Below are 22,207 nucleotides of genomic sequence, written 5' to 3' on the forward strand. Positions count from 1 at the left end.
GTCTGAGTGTTTTTTTTTCTGTTGTATGAGAAGTTAACCAACAACAGCATGTCTTACTTCTGTTGTCTGATCATCATCGAAAATGCGCCACATCCAATTTCTAGCGTTGGCATGCGCAGAATTGGTGCAACGGTTATAAGCAGTGCGTTGTGTCTATGACATTCACACAACGGTGTTTCACCGTTGTGTGAGTGTGCTCATCACACAACATCTAGATAGACGACAGACATGGTCCACATCACACAACAGATTTCCACTGTTGTGTGATGCAATTTTTGTAGCAGTGGGAAATGATGGAGATAATGTGAAAATCAAGGAGAGAATCTGATAGGAGCATTTTAATGCGACGTTTTGACAGTTATTTCCTCATATTTACTTAGTTATTTCCTTAAATGAATCCTTTTAGTTTAGGAAAATTTCTTTTTCTTGTTTTTAGCAAGTTTCCATTTTAATTTAGGAAAGTTTCCATTTCTCACTTTTAGGAAGTTTCTATTTTTCATTTTTGGAAAATTTCTATTTTCGTTTTAGGAAAATTTCTATTTTTAGTATTAGTTTCTATTTTCAGGTCCTTGGAGCAAACAAGTGGAAATGAACTCAAGAACGGAAAGAGGAGCTAGCCAACGTTGAGAGGAGTTAAGATAAGAGGCAAAGGGCTGCACAAATGAGCAGAAATGAAGAAATGATGCTTTCCTGTTCCAACCAGGAAACCCTATTCAAAAAAGGAAAGTGTATTATGCAAGATTCCGGAGCTAACCAAGAAACTTGATCGAAATATTGAAGGAAATGACGTTGGAGGCATAAGAGCCTGAAGATGACACAAGATGCATGGCCCAAGAACTCTCTAGATTAACTTGGATTTTCGGCAAAATGGATAAAAACCCATTGGATTTTAGGGTTTGTGACGCAAAGAAACATGTATGGTGTGTTTGCCGTGAAAAACCAAGAGGAAAAGAAGGAGATGGCATGAAAATCAAGAAGAAAATAAAAAGATTACGCAAGAGATATTCAAGGGAGAGTTTTAAGGAAAAAAAGAAGTGTGTGCAACAAGAAAAGGTCCAAAAACAAGTCTTGATTCGTTCCCTATTTTATCTAAAAATATTTTGGTCGAAATTGAAGTATAAAATCAGAATATATTCATGGAATTTCGGCAACTAAATATTAGGGAATTATTTTGGAGTTTTGTGATTCGTTGGACAACACAATAGGGCTTACATGGCAATTTGTGATTGGTTGGAGTTATGTGGCATTTTCTGACAATTCCTCAGAAAATAATAGAAGATTCATGAAGACTTGGAGACCAAGGTCAACGTCCCCTATATATACTCCCCTTCTTTGACGTTTTACACATCCTACAATTCAGAAATTTCTCTCTATAAACGTCAAGCTCTCTCCATCCTCTAGTGCAAGTTCAACGTTTCAAGCAAGGAAGAAGAAGAGAAGAACCAAGCCATGAGTATCATCATCCATCATCCACCTTGAAGACTTGCTTCCAAGATTCAAGACTCCATAACGTCAACTTCTTCATCCCCATCTCCATCTCACGGTGTAATTCGCCCACTTTCTTTGTAACCATGTTTGATTTCGTTGGAATTGTTTCTAGTTGACAACAATGTTTGAACAAAGTTTAATTCTGAAATTTTATGATTGAATAAAGTTTTCGATTCCTATGATTATGATTCTAAGTTGCTTTTGTGAGATTGTTCAATTAAATTTGCTTGATTGATATCTTTTATATGTTTATTCTAAGTGGTTCGAAACATTTTAGGGTTTATGTATAATTGGTGCTAGGTTTAAGTTTATGATTCACCTAATAGTTTTATGAACTTGAATAAAAAGTAGTAAAGGTTTTGGACAAGAATCGAATTTAATTGAAAAGGATTGCAATTAGATGAACTTATTCATACTAAGTTGTGCACTTAAGTTGATAACCTATCTCTTGTTTATTGCGTTGAACATGTCTTGATTTCCTAGCTTTCTAGACTTTGATTGCATGTTTGATAGGATTGATCTATGTGCTTTCACTTAGATTAATTAGTAACGGAAAGTAAAATATGAGAAATCGTTTGCTTTAAATGTTTCACATGATCAACTTCTTTCTCATGACTTGGAAGAACAATTGTACGGTTGATTCGAATTTGATTATGGAATTAGTTTTGATCTTTGTTTCTTATGTTTCATTCATGTATTCGTGTTTTTATGTTTTTTTGTATTTTCTTAATTTTATTTCTTTCTCTTAATTTTCGAAACCTAAAACCTAAATCCCCCTTAATTTCATAATTAGTATATATTCTTGTAAATATTATACTTTGTTTTTATTTTAATTATTTACTTGTTGTACAATGACAGGTGTACCCTCAATCCCCATAATAGAACAATCCCTATATACTTTATACTAACGATGATATTTTCAGGGTTAAATTATATGCTTCCTTTGAGCGTATCAATTTCTGGGAGATTACGTTGAGAAAATCTTGGGAGAGTTCCATGGGTTAATTAGTAAAGGAAAGTAAAATATGGGAAATCATTTGCGTCAAATGTTTCACATAATCAACTTCTTTCTCATGACTTAGATGATTGATTATAGGGTTTGATTCGAATTTGATTACATGGAATTGGCTTTGATCTTTGTTTCTTATGTTCCATTCTTGTACATGTGTTTTTATATTTTCTTTCTTTTATTTATTTTAATTTTCAAAACTCTAATTGCTAAACCCCCCCCCCCCCCCCCCCTCTTTATTTCGTTATTTGTATATATTCTTTTTGTAAAATTTTTACTTTATACTTTAATTCTTTACTTGTTTTTGCAATTATAGGTGTACCCTCAATCCCCGGTTAGAACGATCCCTATTTACCATATATTAAATTTGACATTTTCAGGGTTAAATTGCGCGCTTGCTTTTAGCGTATCAATTTTTGGCACTGTTGCCGGGGATTGAAAAATCACTTGTTAAATTGTTTTATTATTGTATAATTGTATATAAACATTTGAAACTTAGTTTAAGTTAACTGGGAAGTTTTTTTTTTATATTGTTGAACACGAGTTTTAATTGTAAGTTGTAAATTGAATGGAATAGGTGAAGTCTCTTTTGTTAATATTGGCCTAAACCCCTTATTGGTACCTAGTTCAGGTCCCTTAAGGTTGAGGGCGGCCTTTATTAACACTTGTTGAACTGTCTTCACACTTATGAACTTTTTCATCTTAGTAAGTATAACCTATGTGGGATGGTGTCTAGGAAGGGGACAACGTTCATGACGGGTTTTTGAATCCAAAAGTGCTTGCAAATGGGCCTAAACCACTATGTAGGAGTAGCTCATGCCAAAATGGATTTTTTCCTCTCGTGTTCGTCCCCCCCCACCTGGCCATTTCAGTAAGGTTGCCCAAAGGATGTGAAAGGGAGTTTGTGTCTAAGCGACTATACTTGGGCCGCATGTCCACTCGATATCAACAATATTTATAACAAACAAAAATGTTGTGATACATTAAGGTAAAAAAAAATTAAATAAAAAAAAAACTCTTGTAAAAATACTTTTCATGTTTACTCGCTTGTGTATTTAACTTGTGTCTTATGTACAATATACTTGTTAATTATACTTGTAGTTTGTAATTCATAGTTACTTGTTTTTATACTTTGTATTTCTTTGTTAATTATAGTTACTAATTTTATTTAATGGAGGTACCGTCTGGCTGAAAGACGTTAAGCTCAAGCGCTGCTTGGGAGGCAACCCAATTCAGAAGCAGCTGTGAATGTAACGTCCCGTATCTCAATTACCCGTTTACTAGTCATTTGGACAGTAAACGACCTTTATTTTCACTTTTACTATCGTTTCAGTACGTTTAGTGGCCCTAAAATTCGACTTTTTGTTCGGGTCAAAATTTGAGAAAATTTCCTTCATGAAAGTTGTAGAGGACGTTAAACCGAGCGCGTGCATATGTGGTACGTAAAAATCGGAGTTCGTATGCGAAAGTTATGAGAAAAATAAGGAAGTTACTGTTCATGGTAAATTTATATATATAGAAATTTTACTGTGGTAGGTTTCCAAAACCGGAAACCCACCCTTTCTCTCTCTTTCCCTCGATCTCTCCCTCTTTCCCTTTCGGCCTCTATCTTTCTCCTCTCAATTCCCGGCCGTCCGGCCACCTGGGGACGGGTCACCGATCATCACCGGCGCGCCTACTCCCCCTCTTCACGCTAGTACCCGTGAGTCACGCCAATTTGGCCGGAGAAACGAGAATCGACGGCGAGAAGCAAACTGTAGCAGATTGGGGTTTTCCGGCAATTCTTTCGTTTCTGGCCGTCTCCGGTCACCAAACCGGCGTCGAAGGCTCGGTTTTCGACGGAGATCATTTCCCCTAAGGCCTTGCATTCCAATTTGCCTTGTAGAGGCAGAATCGACAACCTAGGGTTCTTGAATTTCTGGGTTTTCTTCACCGGTTGATTTCGACTGTTTCAAGGTAAAATTAGATTGTGTTGTAGTTGAGAAAAAGATAGGGCGTGTTGAGTAGTTGTTGCTGCCGAAATTTGGTGGCCATCGGAGGTGGTGGCCGTCGGCGCGTGGGCCCCACGCGCCGTCACTGTAGGTTGCTCGTGGAGGCGCGTAGGGGTTCTTTTTTATTTCAATTTTTAGGTTATTAAATTCTATAATTTTTGTAGAGGTTAAATATGTGATTTTGGTTAATTTTGGGAGAAGTTTGACATGGATTATGAATTTCCGAAGTTTGGGAGTTTCGGTTGTTGAATTGTGGGAATCCGACCTTCGGATTTCCCTTGTTTCCGATATGGAATACATTATTCGACGGATGGATATTAATGGTGAAATTTGATTGGGGGTGGAAGAGGATTGGAGAAGTTGAGGTTATGGGTTTTGAGATTAATTATTGATTATCGTAAATATTTATCAAATTGTTGTTTACGGATTATAATTGTGTACAGGACGTGATACCGACCTATCGCTCGACGAGGATCCTTATGCTTGGATACCACGTTAGCCGTATATCGTGAGTGGACTTTTGTTTTTAAGTAAATGATGCATGCATTTATTTCTTGATTATGCTCTATTTATTTATCAATTTACTTTTTCGAGCATATAGTTATTTTCGAAAATGGATTTGGATTTATGATTATTTGAAGATTTTATGGCGTGCGGGGTCACGTCATTGGAATGCTTATTTTCCCTCCTATTTATTTTATTAATGAGATTTTTTAGAAAGATTTTCGAAATGGGATTTCGATGAAGTTAATGCTTTTTTTTTTTATCGACTTCGGTTTTGGCATCGAGAATGCCTTGTTGATGATTTTGGAAATTGATTTTGTTCCGGTTTACTAGTAATATTATTTCTTCCTATTTATTTTGATGATGAGATTATCTTGGCGTGTGGGACACGTCGTGGGAAATTCATTTACGAGAATTGGGGAAGTTTTATGGATTTATACAGTTTTCGGATTTTCTTTTGCCATACTTTGGGTGACTTATCATTGCTAGCTTTGATCTTCCGCCTTTGTGGCGAGGTGATGGGATCACCGAAGCCCTCCGCCTTTGTGGCGCTGGTTACTGTCTCTGTGATAGTAATTCTGAAGCCCAGTATCCTATCGCTACACATAGTGGCGTGAGGGTATATTATGGGAGTAATGGGAGTATTTTAGCCTGGGAGGCTATCACCCGAGCCTAGGAGGCTCACTCGTATGGCTATCGCCTTCCCCTACTCACTTTACTACTTAGGCTAGCGGGGCTAGCTCGATTTTCGTTTAACCAGCGGGGCTGGTCTTATTTTTCCTTGAGCATCAGAGTTCCAACTTTTTCTTTTAAATCGTATGTGACTAGCGGGGCTAGTTAGTTTTCATGAGCGGAACTCCTCTTGTTTTATTTTCATTAATCATTGCATGCATCGAAAATTTTAAAGAAATAAATGTGGGAAAGTATAAAATTCCTTTTGGTTAAAATTGTTTATTTTTGTCCACTCACGCTAACGTTCGTTTTTTATGTACTTTCCCCTGGGCCCTTCGGTTTCAAATGCCCAGTTCGCAGTGTAGCTGTTCGGCTTTAGGAGTTGAGGCTTAGCACCACCGCTGTCATCTATCCCTCGTAGGTTACTTGCTAACGTACTATGTGTATCGTTGTTCTTTTGGTTCTAGATTGCGCTGATAACCTTGAGATTTTTTGTATTAATATTGTAACCTATGACTTGGTTGTAATTTGAGTTAATTGGATAATTTGGTCTTCTAAATTGTGGAGTTGTGCGGTTTTGGGAGCAGGGTGTCTCCAGGAGTTTTGGGAGGGTTGTTTAGAAGTGAAATTGAATTTCTACAGGTTTTGGGTTGCCCATTTTTAAGGGAGGTTATGCCGAAATTTTTGGTAAACCTTCTTTAAAGGTGGGTCCCGCCGGGCCACTTCGGATTCCAGGGTAGAATCCGGGGTGGACCCTGTCAGTGAAGGAGTCAACAACACAGATTTTCTTTCTCTTTCCCTATTTCTTTTTATCTTTTTCTCTTTTGTTTTAGGATTTGTTTTCATAAATGCCTTCTATCTATGCTTATTTGTTCCATTGCATGTTTATGATTGATTACATTGAGGACAATGTAATATTTAATTGTGGGGGAAGGGATTTATATTTTTGTCTTTTATTTTGAGTACTTTATATTGGCAAATACAAAAAAAAAAAAAAAAGTCAAAAAATTAAAAAAAAAATTTCGTTGCTTTTATTTATTGAGTCAAAATGATTTTTGGGTAAAATACTTTCTTCATCGTAGGCGCATCTATTAAGGCGTGATGTCTAAGGTTTGGTTTGGATCCGAGAAGTACCAGCAAAGGGTCTCGTGCCCTGCTAAACAAGTGTGCTGATGTGATGCCTTGGAAATTTATATTTATTTTCCGAGGATTTTCCGGAATCTAATTTGTGGTTATTGGACGATTTCGTGGCTCGTGGACGGAGCGGAAGTGTTTCAGACGAATAATTATTTGAAGAATACGGTTTTAGGGGGTTTGCAAAGGTTGACTTTTTATACATTGAGATTCTCCAAAAACTTCATTCACGAAAGTGGTAGAGCGCGTCGATACGAGTTCGTGGACATGTGGAACGCGAAAATCGGAGTTTGTATGAAAAAGTTATGGCCTTCGGAAAAAGCTTCCATTTTGGTATATATAGAGGATTTTTCCGGAAATTGCAGAAAAGGCCAGGTTTCCATTTTGGGAAATCCAGCTCTGTTTCTCTTCTCTCCTTAGCCCGCGTCACACCTTCCACTTTTCCAGCTTTGTTCTTCCTCCTCCAGCCACCATAGGACTCGATCAAAGGTGGGTTGTGTTCGCCTTGCTGCCCTCTACACGTCTGTGGAAGCAATCGAGAGTGGGTCGAGCTGTAGCTCATGCTACAACCTCGAGAAAAACCCAAGAAGAGGTCAGAATAGCCTATATTTGCCTCTAGCCACCTTTGGCGGTTGTTCCAAAAGAGATTTTGCACTTAAGGGGACATAGATCATTTCCTCCAAGGTGGGTTGCATCGATTTCATCTGTGGAGATCGAATTGGAGTGAATTCAAAACTAGGGTTCATCGGATCCGTCGGCTTCTAAGGTAAAATTTGATCGATTGGTTCATATTTGGACTTTGGTGTAGTTATGAAAGTTGAAATTGGGGTTGAGATGACGAACTTTGGTGTTGGGAGTTTTGTCAAATTCCGACTTTGGGCCGGCGGCAGCGCCACCACTATGGTGGTATTTTCAGGTGGTTTCCGGCCACCTCAGTGATAGTTTATGTTCCTGAGTTCGATCTACTTGTCGATACGAGCATTTCGATATATAGTTTGTAATTTTTGGAGATCGTATGAGCATGTTAGGGTTTTTACAGTTTCGGACCGTTTGATGTTTCGATCCGTGAGGATCCAACTATCCGATCGACTTATGGTTTTGGCATATCGATCGTAGAAATATTCCAGAGACATTGGGTGGTCTCAGATGTGGTTTCGCCTTGATTGGCATCACTTTGGGGATTTTAGTTCAAAACAGGGGTTTCGGACTTAAATCATTTGTGAATCGTTACTGATTTGAGATCATTGGTCATTAGGTGCTTCTAAAGGTGAATTGGACGAGTTGTTGGTGAGAGTGTTAGTTCAGTTCTGTATAGAAGACGCAGTGAGATTCTGAGGTAAGTAATCTCACAAGGTTCAAGGTTCATTAATGAACGAATTACTTTTATCGTTTTAAGAGTTATTGATTTAACTGCAAACTATAGTTGGTATTAGTAGGCATTTCTGAGCTGATGACTATGTAATTATATATTTATGTGAAATATATATGTTTTGGTGGATTTGTGGATTTATGGAAACAATATGCTTGAATGATGAGTTTTATTGTTTGTGATGTGACTTTTCGGAAAACAAATGGTGGGAAATGGTATTTCTACTTTTTTGAAAAGTGCTTGATGATTTGAGACCGGTGGTCTGAGGATTTGAGAGTCACAGATTATGATTTCTCCTTTTGATTTGATTTGATTTGACTTTTTGATCTGAGGGTCAGGTTGGCCTAAGGATCCGGGGTTGCAGGTTGCATCCTCATGGCAATGTTATATCGTAAGGTTGAACCTTGGCCGGGTGACAGGTTACGATTCAGTTAGAGCTCTAGTCTGTCTGCCAACGTACCTCATGGATCTAAGTAGGTTACTTAAGACTCCTGGGTACATGTTTTGTCCCGGTTGGACTAAAGAATCATATTCTATTTGTTAGGTTAACGATAGGTATGATTGATTTGTGTTGATACTTTGTCCAGGTTGGACCGATTTGATGTTTTGTCCAGGTTGGACCTATTTACTGTTTTGTCCAGGTTGGACCGATTTGCTGTTTTGTCCAGGTTGGACCTATGTACTGTTTTGTCCAGGTGGGACCGATTTGCTGTTTTGTCCAGGTTGGACCGATCTACTGCTTTGTCCAGGTTTGACCGATTTACTAGTCCAGGTTGGACTAAAGAATCATATTCTATTTGTTAGGTTAACGATAGGTATGATTGATTTGTGTTGATACTTTGTCCAGGTTGGACCGATTTGTTGTTTTGTCTAGGTTGGACCGATTTGTTGTTTTGTCCAGGTTGGACCGATTTATTGTTTTGTCCAGGTTTGACCTATTTGCTATTTTGTCCAGGTTGGACCTATTTACTGTTTTGTCCAGGTTGGACCTATTTACTGTTTTGTCCATGTTGGACTGATTTGCTGTTTTGTCCAGGTTGGACTGATTTACTGTTTTGTCTAGGTTGGACCTATTTGTTGTTTTATCTAGGTTGGATTGATTTATCATATTTGAATTGTTAGGTTAACGATTTATATGATTTTGTCACGGTGTGGCTTTCGTTGTTTTCTTTTGGGAAAAGAGTATTGTTTTGGGAAGCATGGTATGTTTTTTCTTTATTCGCGAGTTGAAAGGTTTTCCTCATTTTTGGCGTGAGTTGCGCGTGTGTTTTGAATTCCTCATACAGGCTTGCAAAAGCTTACCGAGTTTGTTGTGTGACAACCCGGTACACTATTCAAACAGTGTAGGGGTTAAATCCTACAGGGTAGGATAATCGGGGCTGAAGCTGAGATAGCGCACTTGCAGCTTAACAGTAGGTTAAGCCATTTTTGTGACTTTACCATTGTTAAGGATTTCCGTTGTAGTTAAACTCTGAGAAGCATTTACTTTTTATCTTGTTGTTGACAATTTAGTTCGTAACCTTATGTAATATATGACTCTGTGGAGCGGGTCAATATTGATATAGTAGGTTCAGGGCATCAATATCTGTATAGTTTAAAGATAAAAAATTTCCAGGTATTTGTTATTGATGACTGAACGTTCACGCATGTATAATTATGGGATTATATATCGGTTTTATTTGTTTAAAAATCAGGGGCGTGACAGCTGAGCTCCTCCAAAATCGGTCCCCTCCTTACCTGGTCATGTCCCAAAGGAGTTACCGAAAGGAGGAAGGAAATAGCCTTAGTCCAAAACCTTTTTGGTGTCTATCTTAGTCTTTTGTTTTTATTTTTTAGTCATAGGATGCCCTTTCAACTATCTAGGATGATTCTATATCTCTGAAATTATAGCTAACAGTGGATCACAATATTGAGATGATTTAAAATGGTATTCTTTGGTTAATTGAGATATATGAAAAGTATATGCATGAGTAGTGAATATGGATTTCGTGACCTTGGTACAGAATATGAGTATGTTAAGATGAGTTTTGATTCATAAAAGCCCATGTGAGATATTTGAGCCGTGTCCCTTTTTCTTGGAGTGATAAATGAACAAAAATATTCTTATTTTCTTGGCGATGTTTTGATGATCTCATTATTCTTCATTTGATTGATTGCTTGCCATAGATTAAGTTTGATGGACTAGAGAATGCTAGAATTCATTCTTGTGCTTGTTGAGACTTTTATCAATACATGTCCCTGATTCTGGAAAGGATAGAGGCACCCTAGGAATTATCACCATTGCCAAATAAGCCTGTGTCCCCATTTGTGCCTGTCGTGGGACTACCTTAGATAAACCCCTTTGAGCCTACATTAAACCTTTTCTTTCATCACCCTTAAAATCCTTAACCCTGAACCTTAGTATAGTAACAATCTAACCCTTTGTTCTAAAAACTTAGTAGAGCTAATTGTGAGACTTTACTTGAGGATTTGGCATTACGGATGAAGATTTAGAAGAGGTGTAAGTTCAAGTATGGGGGTAGACTTGTCCATGAGAAAAAGAAAAAAAAAAAAGTGTTTATGGATTTTAGTCCCCCATACTTGGTGAGTGTGGAGATCGTTTTGAATTGAATGCCCATTATTGGAAAATTTGGTCTTTGTCCAGTTCATTAGTTTAAGGGAAGTTTGGGCCCAACATGAAGACATTAGGTCCTTTTATTTTGCCTCTATGGGTGTGACGTTTTTCTTTGGTAGATTTCTAGAAGTCTTTCTACATCTACATGAGCTCTACTAGGTTTTTAGGACACTTTGTTAAATTTCTTACCCGTTCATTTCTTAAAACCTTGAGCCTTGGCCCCATTACAACCCTTAATAAGACCTTCTTAATCCTTAAGATATGACAACCTTTGATCTGTGGAGATGAGTTATAAGAGTTGAACCTATGGCTTGGGTCCATCCGTGCAAGTAGTTGATATCTTTCATGAGATCGTTTGGAAAAATTATATTCACAAAGAGCTTTTCCTTTCTTATATATGTGAGCTTTTTGATTGCCATAAAATATTTGCTCTCACATATAATTGAGTGATTATAACCTTTTAAGCATTGCCTTGATATGAGAGAAGAAAGAGTGGATATACCTTGTGAGGATATGAATCATACTTGTCTGAAACATGCTGAGCTCCACCCCATCACCATTGTTACAACCAAGTCCTACTTGTTTATATGTGGATTATATGTTTGAATTAACTCCCGAATATCTAAATATTGATTCTTGGTTAAGTGCTAATCTTGATGTTGTGAAAGTAAGAGATTTTTTTTAGACAAAATGTTGAACGACAATAAAGTCTTTGTATATTGTAACGTTTGAGTCTTTGTCTCACTACTAGAATTTTGTTCATAGACATCGGTTCTGGACCGATGTTACACTAATTTTCGACCGATGTCTTAGTGGGTGTAGAGAAAAGTATAGACATCAGTATAAGCGCGTTTTCAACCGATGTCCCAGACAACAACCAACATCGATTCTAAAAAACAAATCGATGTATAATCGTTATAATCATCATATTTTGTATGTTAGGTATGTCTAATTCTTCATATTTTCACATTTTATGCTTAATAAAGTATATGTCGAACAATACCTACGTGAACATTTGCATCGATTTCTATTGCAGAAGCGATGTCCAGTACACTTGTAGACATCAGTTGCCATGAGTATTGTTTGTTCGTGGGCATTTTTACATGTAGCTTGGCACATTATTTTCTTAGGAACGATGTCTGTATCTTTAGGCGTCATCGGTTTTTTTTTAAGGACTGATGTTTCATTTAACACAGCACATCGTTTTCATTTAAGCAAAACGATGTTCAATGGTTTTATGTACATCGCTTGCTTTTTCTAGAACCGATGTGTTGTTTTATTGTAGACATCGCTTTTGTTTTGTAAAATCGATGTGCACTGGTTTTGAGTACATCGATTCTGCGGACACAACTCAATACATTAATAATAATAAGACATCGATTTTCATTTTGATACTGATTTCTAATCTCTCAAGTGACTTCGTTTTCCTTGGCATTACTGTTTTGTTATGCTTTTATATACTTCACTTCATTTTGACAAGTGTGATGAGCTAAGTTTGCATCTAGCTGCTGCTAGGAAAAGAAATGCATTTCATAATCATCCAAAAATTGGGGCTTTCCATTAATTTTCTTTCCAAATTCATGATTGAACATGTCACAAAAGAGAACCCCAAAACCTACAAAGGCTAGCCTAGAAACATATGAGCAACAATCTACAAAATTTCAACACCAAACTTCACACGCTAGCTCTTCATATTTGGCAGCCAAATATTTCACAACTTGTAATCCAAGGCCCTGCAAGAGAATGACAAAGTCAGTTTCACAGTGCAACATAAACCTAATGACAGTGATTTTTGGTATTTCTTTTTGTTTGTATTACTAAACTAAACAAAAAGAAATACCGACATGACTGAGCTTAAAAGGTACTAAAAAGGCAGTGAATCTCAATACACATAATTCACATCGGAATACCAAGTGAGAAAAAGCATGACCACTTTACCTTATCACTATCATCTCTCATCACATTAGTGGTCAAAGCCATCAACTTTTTCTTGCTACGCTCTGGCATTTCTACCAAGCTAATCTGCACAAAACCCAAGAGAACCAAATGCAAATGCAAATGCACATCAACATTCAAATCAGTATTATGCAAAGATAGTCTCGATAATACTCAAACATTCTAAATCTGCACAGAAAATACTGAAAATTTCCACTCCAATTACGATGCATGATGCCTCACCCCTCCAATTAAGGTAGCGAGGATACTGAAGAGGAAGGGTAAGATATAGAATCTAACTGAGAGTAGGATGACCTCAATCCGGTATCCATCCTGCCATACCTGCTTGGCATTCTTGAGAAACTGGAGCAGTGTACTGAAGATGCACCCATAGTCAATAAACAACAATGCGAAGAAATTAAATCACAGAAAACATCAGCAGAATTTAAGCTTACAGTTTTCTCAAAAAGAGGAAGAACACTATGATCAACCAAAAACTTCCTCAAGTGAGACACTACTGCTTCTAGAGCTTTGAGCACCTTTAAGGTTTCTCCCTGCATTTCAATAATCCTCTCATCAGCGGCAACATTGAATGGAACCTCTTCTGCCAGAACAAATATTAGGTATCAGATGCCTTGTTTAGAGAAGTAAGAATATCATTCATTCGAAGAGGCAAAAGAACTTGAGGACAAACGACAACTAAGGATAACAGGTATAGAAAATACTGGAATCTAGATCACCAATAGCAAATCTAAGCTTTAAATGTAAAGCACAAAAGAAAAGAATGGAAACTTAAATACAAGAATCATTTTAGTTCCAAACTAGGAATGAGAACCCGCACGATGCCGTGGGTTAGAATTTCTACTTCATGCTTTATACAATGGCATTGAGGGTGATTTTGATTCCATAGCAGAATTCTGTGCTGTGCTCGAATGCCTCAACTCCACTGCAGAGCGTCTGCAGCCTTAAACACTTCGACAGAAGTGGAAACTCTGTGACAATTGGAATCTGTGAGTTATGAGTGTACCTTGTGAAGCAAATATCTGCTTTCTTTCACTTGAATGATGAGATCACTTCAAACTTCAAAGGAAACTGACCTGAATAGAGCAGGACAAAAAAAAAACATTTATTTTAGTAACAATCTTCAATTCATTAATGACACAGCATATTCATTAACTCCATTCGATTTCAGTGACTTGATAGAAAGCAAATTTTACTCGTGAGAAATAAAATGAGAATCAATATACAATAAAGCAGAATAGGGAGCAAGAAGATTTCAAAGCTAGCCTTGATGCTGGTATCAAATCTATGTTAGAGCAACTGAGAAAAAATGCAAATGAACATAAATTATAGGAGATGTTCATAGTGCTTTCAGCCTTACCAAAATAGATTGAAGCATCCTTACTCAATTCACAAAATAATTCACACAGTTCCTTCATCAAGGAAATGGAAATACATTGCCTTCTTCATTTGGTCAGAAACAACTTTGTAAGCATACTTCAACCAAGACCTAGGATCAGATTTTACAGAGATTCATCAAGGAAATGGAATGAACCAAAGTTATCAGCTAACTTCAGTACATCCCCATATCCATCCTGAAAAAAAGAAACAAAAACAGAAAAAAAAAAAAAAACAATAAAAGATCAATTATACATGATTACAATTAAACATAACCTCCTAGAGCACTGATGAAGACTGATGAAGACAAAATAAAATGAACCTCTGGCAAACAGATAGTCACATCATCTAGTTGCTCATGTAAAGGCTAACCGCAATCAGCAAATTCTTTGTTGTTGTAGATTTGAATACTTGGTATTTCCAAAAAAGGGTCCCAATGCATCAGTATGCTTCTTGGTCAATTTATTCACTGGTTTAACTTTAATACCAAATCTAAAAAACTTGAAGTAAAAATATAACCGTTGTGTTTAGGGAAAATTAACAAAAAAAAAAAAAGGAGAGCCCTATGTATATAAACTCGAATATGTCTGTGCGCATGTTCCATGGATCAACCTAGTAAAGAGAATTGATTGGGCATACCTGAACCCACTCTGATGGAAGCAAATCCTTCCATTGCTTGTCAACATGCCATGGAGGATGAAGTAATATCACAATCCAGATAAAGTGCAAGCCGATCAAGTTCAACAGACTGGAAAATAAATGGGGAAATATTACATAGTAGGGAAGCAGGGACCGATATATTGAAGAAGTTAAGGTATCCACAAAGACACAAATTCTTATTTGTTTTAACTTTTGACATAACTACAGAGTTTTACTATAACAAAATCAACTGCACAAAAATACACACAAACAATCAACACTTTTAAGGACCACATAATAAAATCCTTTCCTTTGTATAATACAGTAACAATAAGAAATCAAAAGTATCCCATAATATAGGGATTTAGCATAAAATTAACTTACAGTTCCAAGGGATAAGTTTCTGAAAGTGGATTAGCCAATCAAGAAAATAGCACCCTTAGGCTCTCCAGTTTGCAAACAACTCTAGTACACTCTCCCTGGAAAACAAAGCACGGATACGAAGTGGTTAGAGAGAAGCTTGTATTATGTGTATATAATTTCAGCTTCCTTAGGAATAACCATATTAAAATAAACTGTAACAACACTGGAGCAACTGTGACCATAAACTCTAAATCTAAAATACATTCCTCAGTTATACTCTCTGATTACTATGTATTCTGCAAAAACATGTAAAATATTGATAGAGACGCAACTTGAAAAACGGTAGCTCATCTTGAAGCAAAATGAAGGTATACCAGAAAATAAAGTGGCTAATCTGTTGCTTAGAGTCTTTGTTTGTAGCTGCAAGATGAACATCATAAATAATTAATGAATGGATAACTATTAAAAAGTGTTAATAATCTCTCAAGCCCCTAGGTAAAGCAAAGATATCAGTACATACAACCAATTGAATCTCTCAGACGCAGAGCATGAAAAGCATTCAATACACACCCTTATTAGTTTTCTAAACTCTTGAAAAGTGCAACTAGAGAATTGCAGACTTATCAAATCTACAACAGAACTGCGAACTGTAACTTTTGGAGGTCTTTCCTAAACTTACTAATATCTTGTTTTCAAGTAAAAAAGTAATAATTTGATGATAACGCCAAAAGTAAATACATCATCAGTTAACTAAGCAACCTGCAAACCAACTAACCAAAAAATGAAATCACACATAATTGTATCTCAATTCCCACACAAGTGCAAAGAAGAACTACAGCTAGAGAAACAGTGATAGGACCACATCCATGGGAAAGGAAGTATAAAGCTAGAGATTAGCTCAAGTCTTTAATCATGCACAGAAAGCAATCCTTTTTTTCCATTAGCTTAATTAACTACTGAACATTAGCTATCACAGTAGAAGCTTGAAAGATATCATCACTACCTAAATGTAGTGTATCAGATCCATAAAAATGAAAAAGTTTAGAATCTCCTTTAATTTTTTTCTATGTAAAGCATTCAAGTCATTTAGGGGATTAAAATAAAACCAGGTCAAGTCCCATGAAACTCAAGTACTTTTCATGACCAATTTGTTTCGAGCTAATTACTGAACAAATAAACTTCAAACATCAAGAGACTCATACCTCTGCTTCGTCCTTGGTCATTCCTTCTCTCCATGCTTGATCAAAGAATCCATACAAGTAACTGGAGCCAGAACCTATAACACAGAAAAATATGTCAGGTCAAACCACAGGCAAAAGTATCGCATTAATTGAACCTCCCTCATAAAGTGGAAATCATATCCAGTTAGAACCAAAGCATGCTATTGAAATCAGTTCTAATACAGTTTCGCTACAACCGAACGATTCCAAACAAATCTGAAATCGGAAATCGAAAAATCCAGTTCACGATAGAGCTTAAAAGAAAAGCGAAGTATCACGAAGCTTACCCTTTCTACCGGCGAGCTTTCGCTTTTCCCTGCAGAAGATCCTATAAACCTTGTCCTTCAATGAGCTCGGTCAAAACGCTTTGGAGGGCGAACTGTGAAGAGTTGAAAAGGGTTTTGGAGGAAGCAAAATCAACTCGAATCCCTCAAGCAGAAGAAATCGAATTTGGGTTTGGCAGGGGGAGGGCAGCAGCGGGAGTTGATGAGGACGTCGTCACCGTCATAGTGGGAGGCGCGTAAGATGACGGACTGGACGGAGTCGATGCTGAAGAAGCTGAGGATGTAGAAGAAGGAAGCAATGAGGAGCTCTAGAATGGCAGCGATCGAGTTCGAGTAAGCTTAGGGTCCAGAATGGAGGTTGAGTTTGGGAGGAGATCCAGTTTGGGGTGAGTTTAGAATGAAGGAGTCTCGCTAGGGTTTTCTGTTTCAGTTTTGGGGTCGGGCACAAATCTTTTTCTAAGTGTGAAAGTTTTGAGTTTTAGTACCCGCTTCCTCATTTCACTTAAAGACTTGGCGCTTTTTGCAAAAATAGGTTCCCGCAAATTTTCAAACAAAACTTTTAACACCGGTCATTTTAAGAACCGATGTTAATGATATACATTTAAATCGGTATTTTCGTAAAACGATGTTAGATTACTTTTTTACATCGTGGGCAAGTCTGACCGATTTAAAACATGCGATGTCTATGAACAGATTTCTAGTAGTGTCTTTTCTTTAAATTTCGTTGAGTTTGAGTCTTTGTTTTTAGTTTCTTCGTTTTGATTTTGCTAAGGGACTAACAAAAGCTAAGTGTGGGGGAATTTGATAGGAGCATTTTTATGCGACGTTTTAATAATTATTTCCTCATATTTTTCTTAGTTATTTCCTTTACTTAATCATTTTTAATTTAGTTTCTATTTTCTAGGTACATTAGAATAAATGACAAAGAAATGAGCTAAAATGAAGAAATGGAGTTTTCCTGGTCCAACTAGGAATCCCAGTCAACGCAGGAATCCTAATGAGGCTAGGAAACCTGAAGGCATTAGGAGACCACATGGCTTGAAGATGATGTGTGAGATATTATGGGAGACTAAATTTGATTTTTGCATGGGAAATGATGGAGATAATGTGAAAATCAAGGAGAGAATCAAGGAGATTACGTTGAGAAAATCTTGGGAGAGTTTCATGGGATTGTGCAACAAGAAAAGGCTAAAGACAAGTCCAAACTGATTCCTCAATTCCCTCAAGATATGTTGGCCGAAATTAAGGAATTAAAATCTGCAGTTTTAATGTGAAAATCAAGAGAAAATCAAGGGGAGAATGTTAAGGATAAAGCCATGGAGAGATTTAAGGGACAAAAGGTTCAAAATCCGTCCGGATACATTTTCTAGGTTGATGCCTAGATATTTGGCTTGAAATTGCGAATAAAATCAGATTAAATCATGGGAAAATCAGCAACAAAAGATTAGGGATTGATTTTGGAGCTTTTTAATTGATTGGATGACACAACAGAGCTGACGTGGCGCTACGTGATTGGTTGAAGTTGTGTGGCATAATCAAATTAATTCCTTAGGAAATTAAAGGAAGGATCATGAAGCTTGGTCGTCCCCCTATATAAACCCTCCTATGCTTGACGTATAAACACACACTTTCATTTAGAAAAATCCTCCATAACATCATAAGCTCTCTCTCTCTCTCTCTCTCTCTCCATTCTCTAGTTGCAAAGTTTTGCGTTTTCGAGCAAGGAGAGGAAGATGAGGAAGGAGCCATGAAGATCATATCCTCCATCATCCACCTTGAAGGCTTGCTTCCAAGATTCAAGATCCAACCATCAAGATCTCCATCTCCATCTCCACTCACGGTGTAATTCATTCTTTTTCCTTGTAATCTTTTGATTTCCTTGTTTGATTTCATATGAATTTGTTTCTAGTTAACAATAACGTTTAGGGCAAAGTTTAAGCCTAATTTCTATGTTTAAATAAAGTTTTCGAATTCTATGATTGCGATTCTAAGTTGCTTATGTGAGTTTGTTCGATTGAATTTGCTTTACAGAAAACTTTTATATGTTTATCTTATTTGGGTCGACACTTATAGGATTTGCATGTAATTGGTACTAGATTTAAGTAAATGATTCACCTAATAGTTTTGTGAACCTGAATCACAAGTAGTGAAGGCTTTGGACAAAGGTCGAGTTCAATTGAAGAGGATTGCAAATACGTGAACTTATTCATATCTAGGTTGTGCACTCAAGTTGATAACCTTTCTCTATGCTTCTTGCGTTGAACATGTTTTGATTAACTAGCTTTCTAGACTATGATTGCATGTTTAGTAGGATTGATAGGTGCTTTCACTTAGGTTAATTAGTAAAGGATAGTAAAATATGGGAAATCGTTTGCGTCAAATGTTTCACATGATCAACTTCTTTCTCATGACTTAGATGATCGATTATAGGGTTTGATTCGAATTTGATTACATGGAAATGGCTTTGATCTTTGTTTCTTATGTTCCATTCTTGTACATGTGTTTTTATATTGTCTTTCTTTTATTTATTTTAATTTTCAAAACTCTAATTCTTAAACCCCCCCCCCCCCTTTATTTCGTTATTTGTATATATTCTTTTTGTAATGTTTTACTCTATACTTTAATTCTTTACTTGTTTTTGCAATTACAGGTGTACCCTCAATCCCCGGTTAGAACAATCCTTATTTACCATATACTAATGATGACATTTTCAGGGTTAAATTGCGCGCTTGCTTTTAGCGTATCAATTTTTAGCGCCGTTACCGGAGATTGAAAATCACTTGTTAAATTGTTTTATTATTGTATAATTGTATATAAACAGTTTGAAACTTAGTTTAAATTAACTAGGATGTTTTTTTTTATGTTGTTGAACACGAGTTTTAAGTGTAAGTTGTAAACTGAATGGAATAGGTGAAGTCTCTTTTGTTAATATTGGCCTAAACCCCTTATTGGTACCTAGTTCTGGTCCCTTATTTATTTTAATTTTCAAAACTCTAATTCTTAAACCCCCCTTTTATTTCGTTATTTGTATATATTCTTTATGTAAATTTTTACTTTATACTTTAATTCTTTACTTATTTTTGCAATTATAGGTGTACCCTCAATCCCTTGTTAGAACAATCTCTATTTATCATATACTAACGATGACATTTTCAGGGTTAAATTATATGCTTACTTTAAGCTGTATCAGTGTATCAATCAAAAGTCAAAAGTTTGAGGTTACAAAAAAATAATTGTGGGGGTGAGTGTGTTTAGAAAAGAAAGTTCTAAAAAAACAAAAAAAAAAAGAGAGAAAAAAATTTCAGAAGAAAAAAAAAAACTGAAAAAGGTGATTGACAAAAAAAAAATAGCTAGTATTATTTTTGTTTATAATATAGTGTGGTTGTACATTGGGATTAGAGTGAGTGACTTAGCATTTGAAAGCAAAAGTCATATATCTCTACAAGAGAGAGTCACTTCACGGGCTTCTATGGACCTTGTATTTCCACATCCTTCATTTCTCTTAATCACTTGCCCTTAGCCCCATTACAGCCAAATGAAAGACCTCTTGATTTTGAATGTTGTGAGCTACTAGTGGAGATGAGATCGAAAAGCAAGATATAGCGGCGTGTGTTGTGAAATTGCTTTTGAGTGAAATACATATAGCCTCTAAACACTTGAGCGGTAATATTTAGTGAACCTATGTAAGTTTAGTGGGCTATGTCGGGTCTTTTATATGCCTATTTGATTATGGTAGATTAATTTGACACATGGTCAACACATGCTTATACTTAAGCATTTCTCACATATGCATCTTAATTGCCTTACAAATTTTAAAATCCTATGTTGTGCTTACCTCGACTTCATGGTCATGTACATAATTAGTTCTCTGAGGGTTATGGTTGGAAACACTAATACTACACTATCATTATGTTTGTAAGTTATTAGATTTTCGGATTATATTTCATTTAGTTTGCTTGAGGACAAGCAAAGTCCAAGTGTGGGGGTGTGATTACACGTATTTCCGTGCATGTAATTGTATCTAAAACACTAAAATTAAGCTAATCCTTAAATCAATTATTATGTAATTAATCCATTTTTATTTATTCGTTGGAAATAAGTGGAGTTGTGGAATCCGAGACAAAATGGCGCGAAATTGGAGCAAATAGGAGTTTTCGACTCAAGAACAAAAATATCAAAGCTGTAAACTGTGGTCAATGCTGACAAAGAGAAGGAAAGAAAAAAAAATAGTATTAATTAATCATCGGTTTGATCAATTGGTCTTTGTTGAGCCACCACCTGCACGTGCTCCTTCCATTTGAATTTTCATTTAAATTTTATTTCTCTCTTTGGCCACTCATTTGCTACCACATCACCCACATTATCCCATTCTCTACTCCCACGTGCTGCAAGCCAATTATCCTATCCTTTATTCTCTACTCCCACGAGCTGCGGAGCTGACACACCCACCCATATATATACTCTCTCCTCCTGCACCAAGACCTAGACAGACACATCATCACAGCGCCACACACCAAAGGGGGCCAGCCTTTGGGCTGCTCTCATCCTCCTTCCCCTCCATTCTTCATCTTTTCTTTTATGTTTTTTTTTTTGGGAATTCAAGGACTCACTCAAGCTTCAAGGAGACATCATCAAGAGCACCACACCTCCATTTTGGGTAGTTGGGTGAAGAAATTGTTTGGTTCATACTAGCATATAGCTAGAAGTGACCAAGTCAACTCTCCCCTTTTTTCCTTATCTCTCTCATATTTTTCAATACTTTTGATGATGTACCTATATATGGGTAGTGAGTAGTTTCTTTGGGAAACTAGGTTTTGAACCCTAGCATGGATTTAATGTACTAAATATGTTTTGATTTAATGGTTTTCAATTTCGTGTTTGGCATATGTTCTATTATATAATATTTGGCTTAGATGCATGATTAGGAGCTTGATTAACTCTTGACTGTGTATATAAGCATGTCTAGAACAAATTAGGGGACCTAATCACTTCTCTAATTTATAGCTAGGACACTAGTTTAGAACATGGTTAGTTATTGTTTCTGGTGGATTTCTCCGGGTACCTCACACAGAATGCTATACCACCAACGGGTATCATGATAACTCTTAGACCCTGTCAATCAGAACACATAACATCAGAGGTATAAACTGTACCAGACCGTTTATGCCTCTCCGATACTTGAGTGAGGTTCTATATATATTTTGGTAGAGATTAAGTAAGGGAAAGAAGTTATTACCCTGCTGAAGGTGGTTGTGTTAATCTTTTATACTTGAGCAAGGGGAAGGCGTTTCCTCTTTTTTCGATGTGGGATGTAGCTTATCCTTTCACAGTTACATCAGTTTCTGGTATGTACTTTGCTGAGCTCTACTGGGCAGGTCCAATACCTTTTCACCCAAAGTATTCGCCCATTGGGAGCACCCGCAGGGAGGGTGCTGGACCCGACCCCTAGTATGGTATTTGGCTAGTCCAGCAGGGTCTAGTGATGGTGTCAAACCTTGTGGTAGTTAAGCAACTGCTGGTATGTACAAGTCCCCCAAGTTCCCGTTCAAGATATTTCTGGGATAGGGACTTGATTAAGTTTCGGCAC

At 36.7% G+C, this 22,207-nt stretch overlaps 1 long non-coding RNA gene across 1 annotated transcript; it reads right to left on the bottom strand.

Annotated features, from left to right (window-relative positions):
- Positions 1 to 13,534: 13,534 nt before the first annotated feature.
- Positions 13,535 to 14,237, bottom strand: LOC121052085. Its single transcript, XR_005807939.1, has 3 exons — positions 14,098 to 14,237; positions 13,744 to 13,813; positions 13,535 to 13,662 (listed from the first exon to the last, which is right to left on the bottom strand). It is a non-coding gene; the product is annotated as an uncharacterized LOC121052085 (long non-coding RNA).
- Positions 14,238 to 22,207: the final 7,970 nt, after the last annotated feature.

This window comes from Rosa chinensis, chromosome 3, assembly GCF_002994745.2.
Source record: "Rosa chinensis cultivar Old Blush chromosome 3, RchiOBHm-V2, whole genome shotgun sequence".
Lineage (NCBI taxonomy): Eukaryota > Viridiplantae > Streptophyta > Magnoliopsida > Rosales > Rosaceae > Rosa > Rosa chinensis.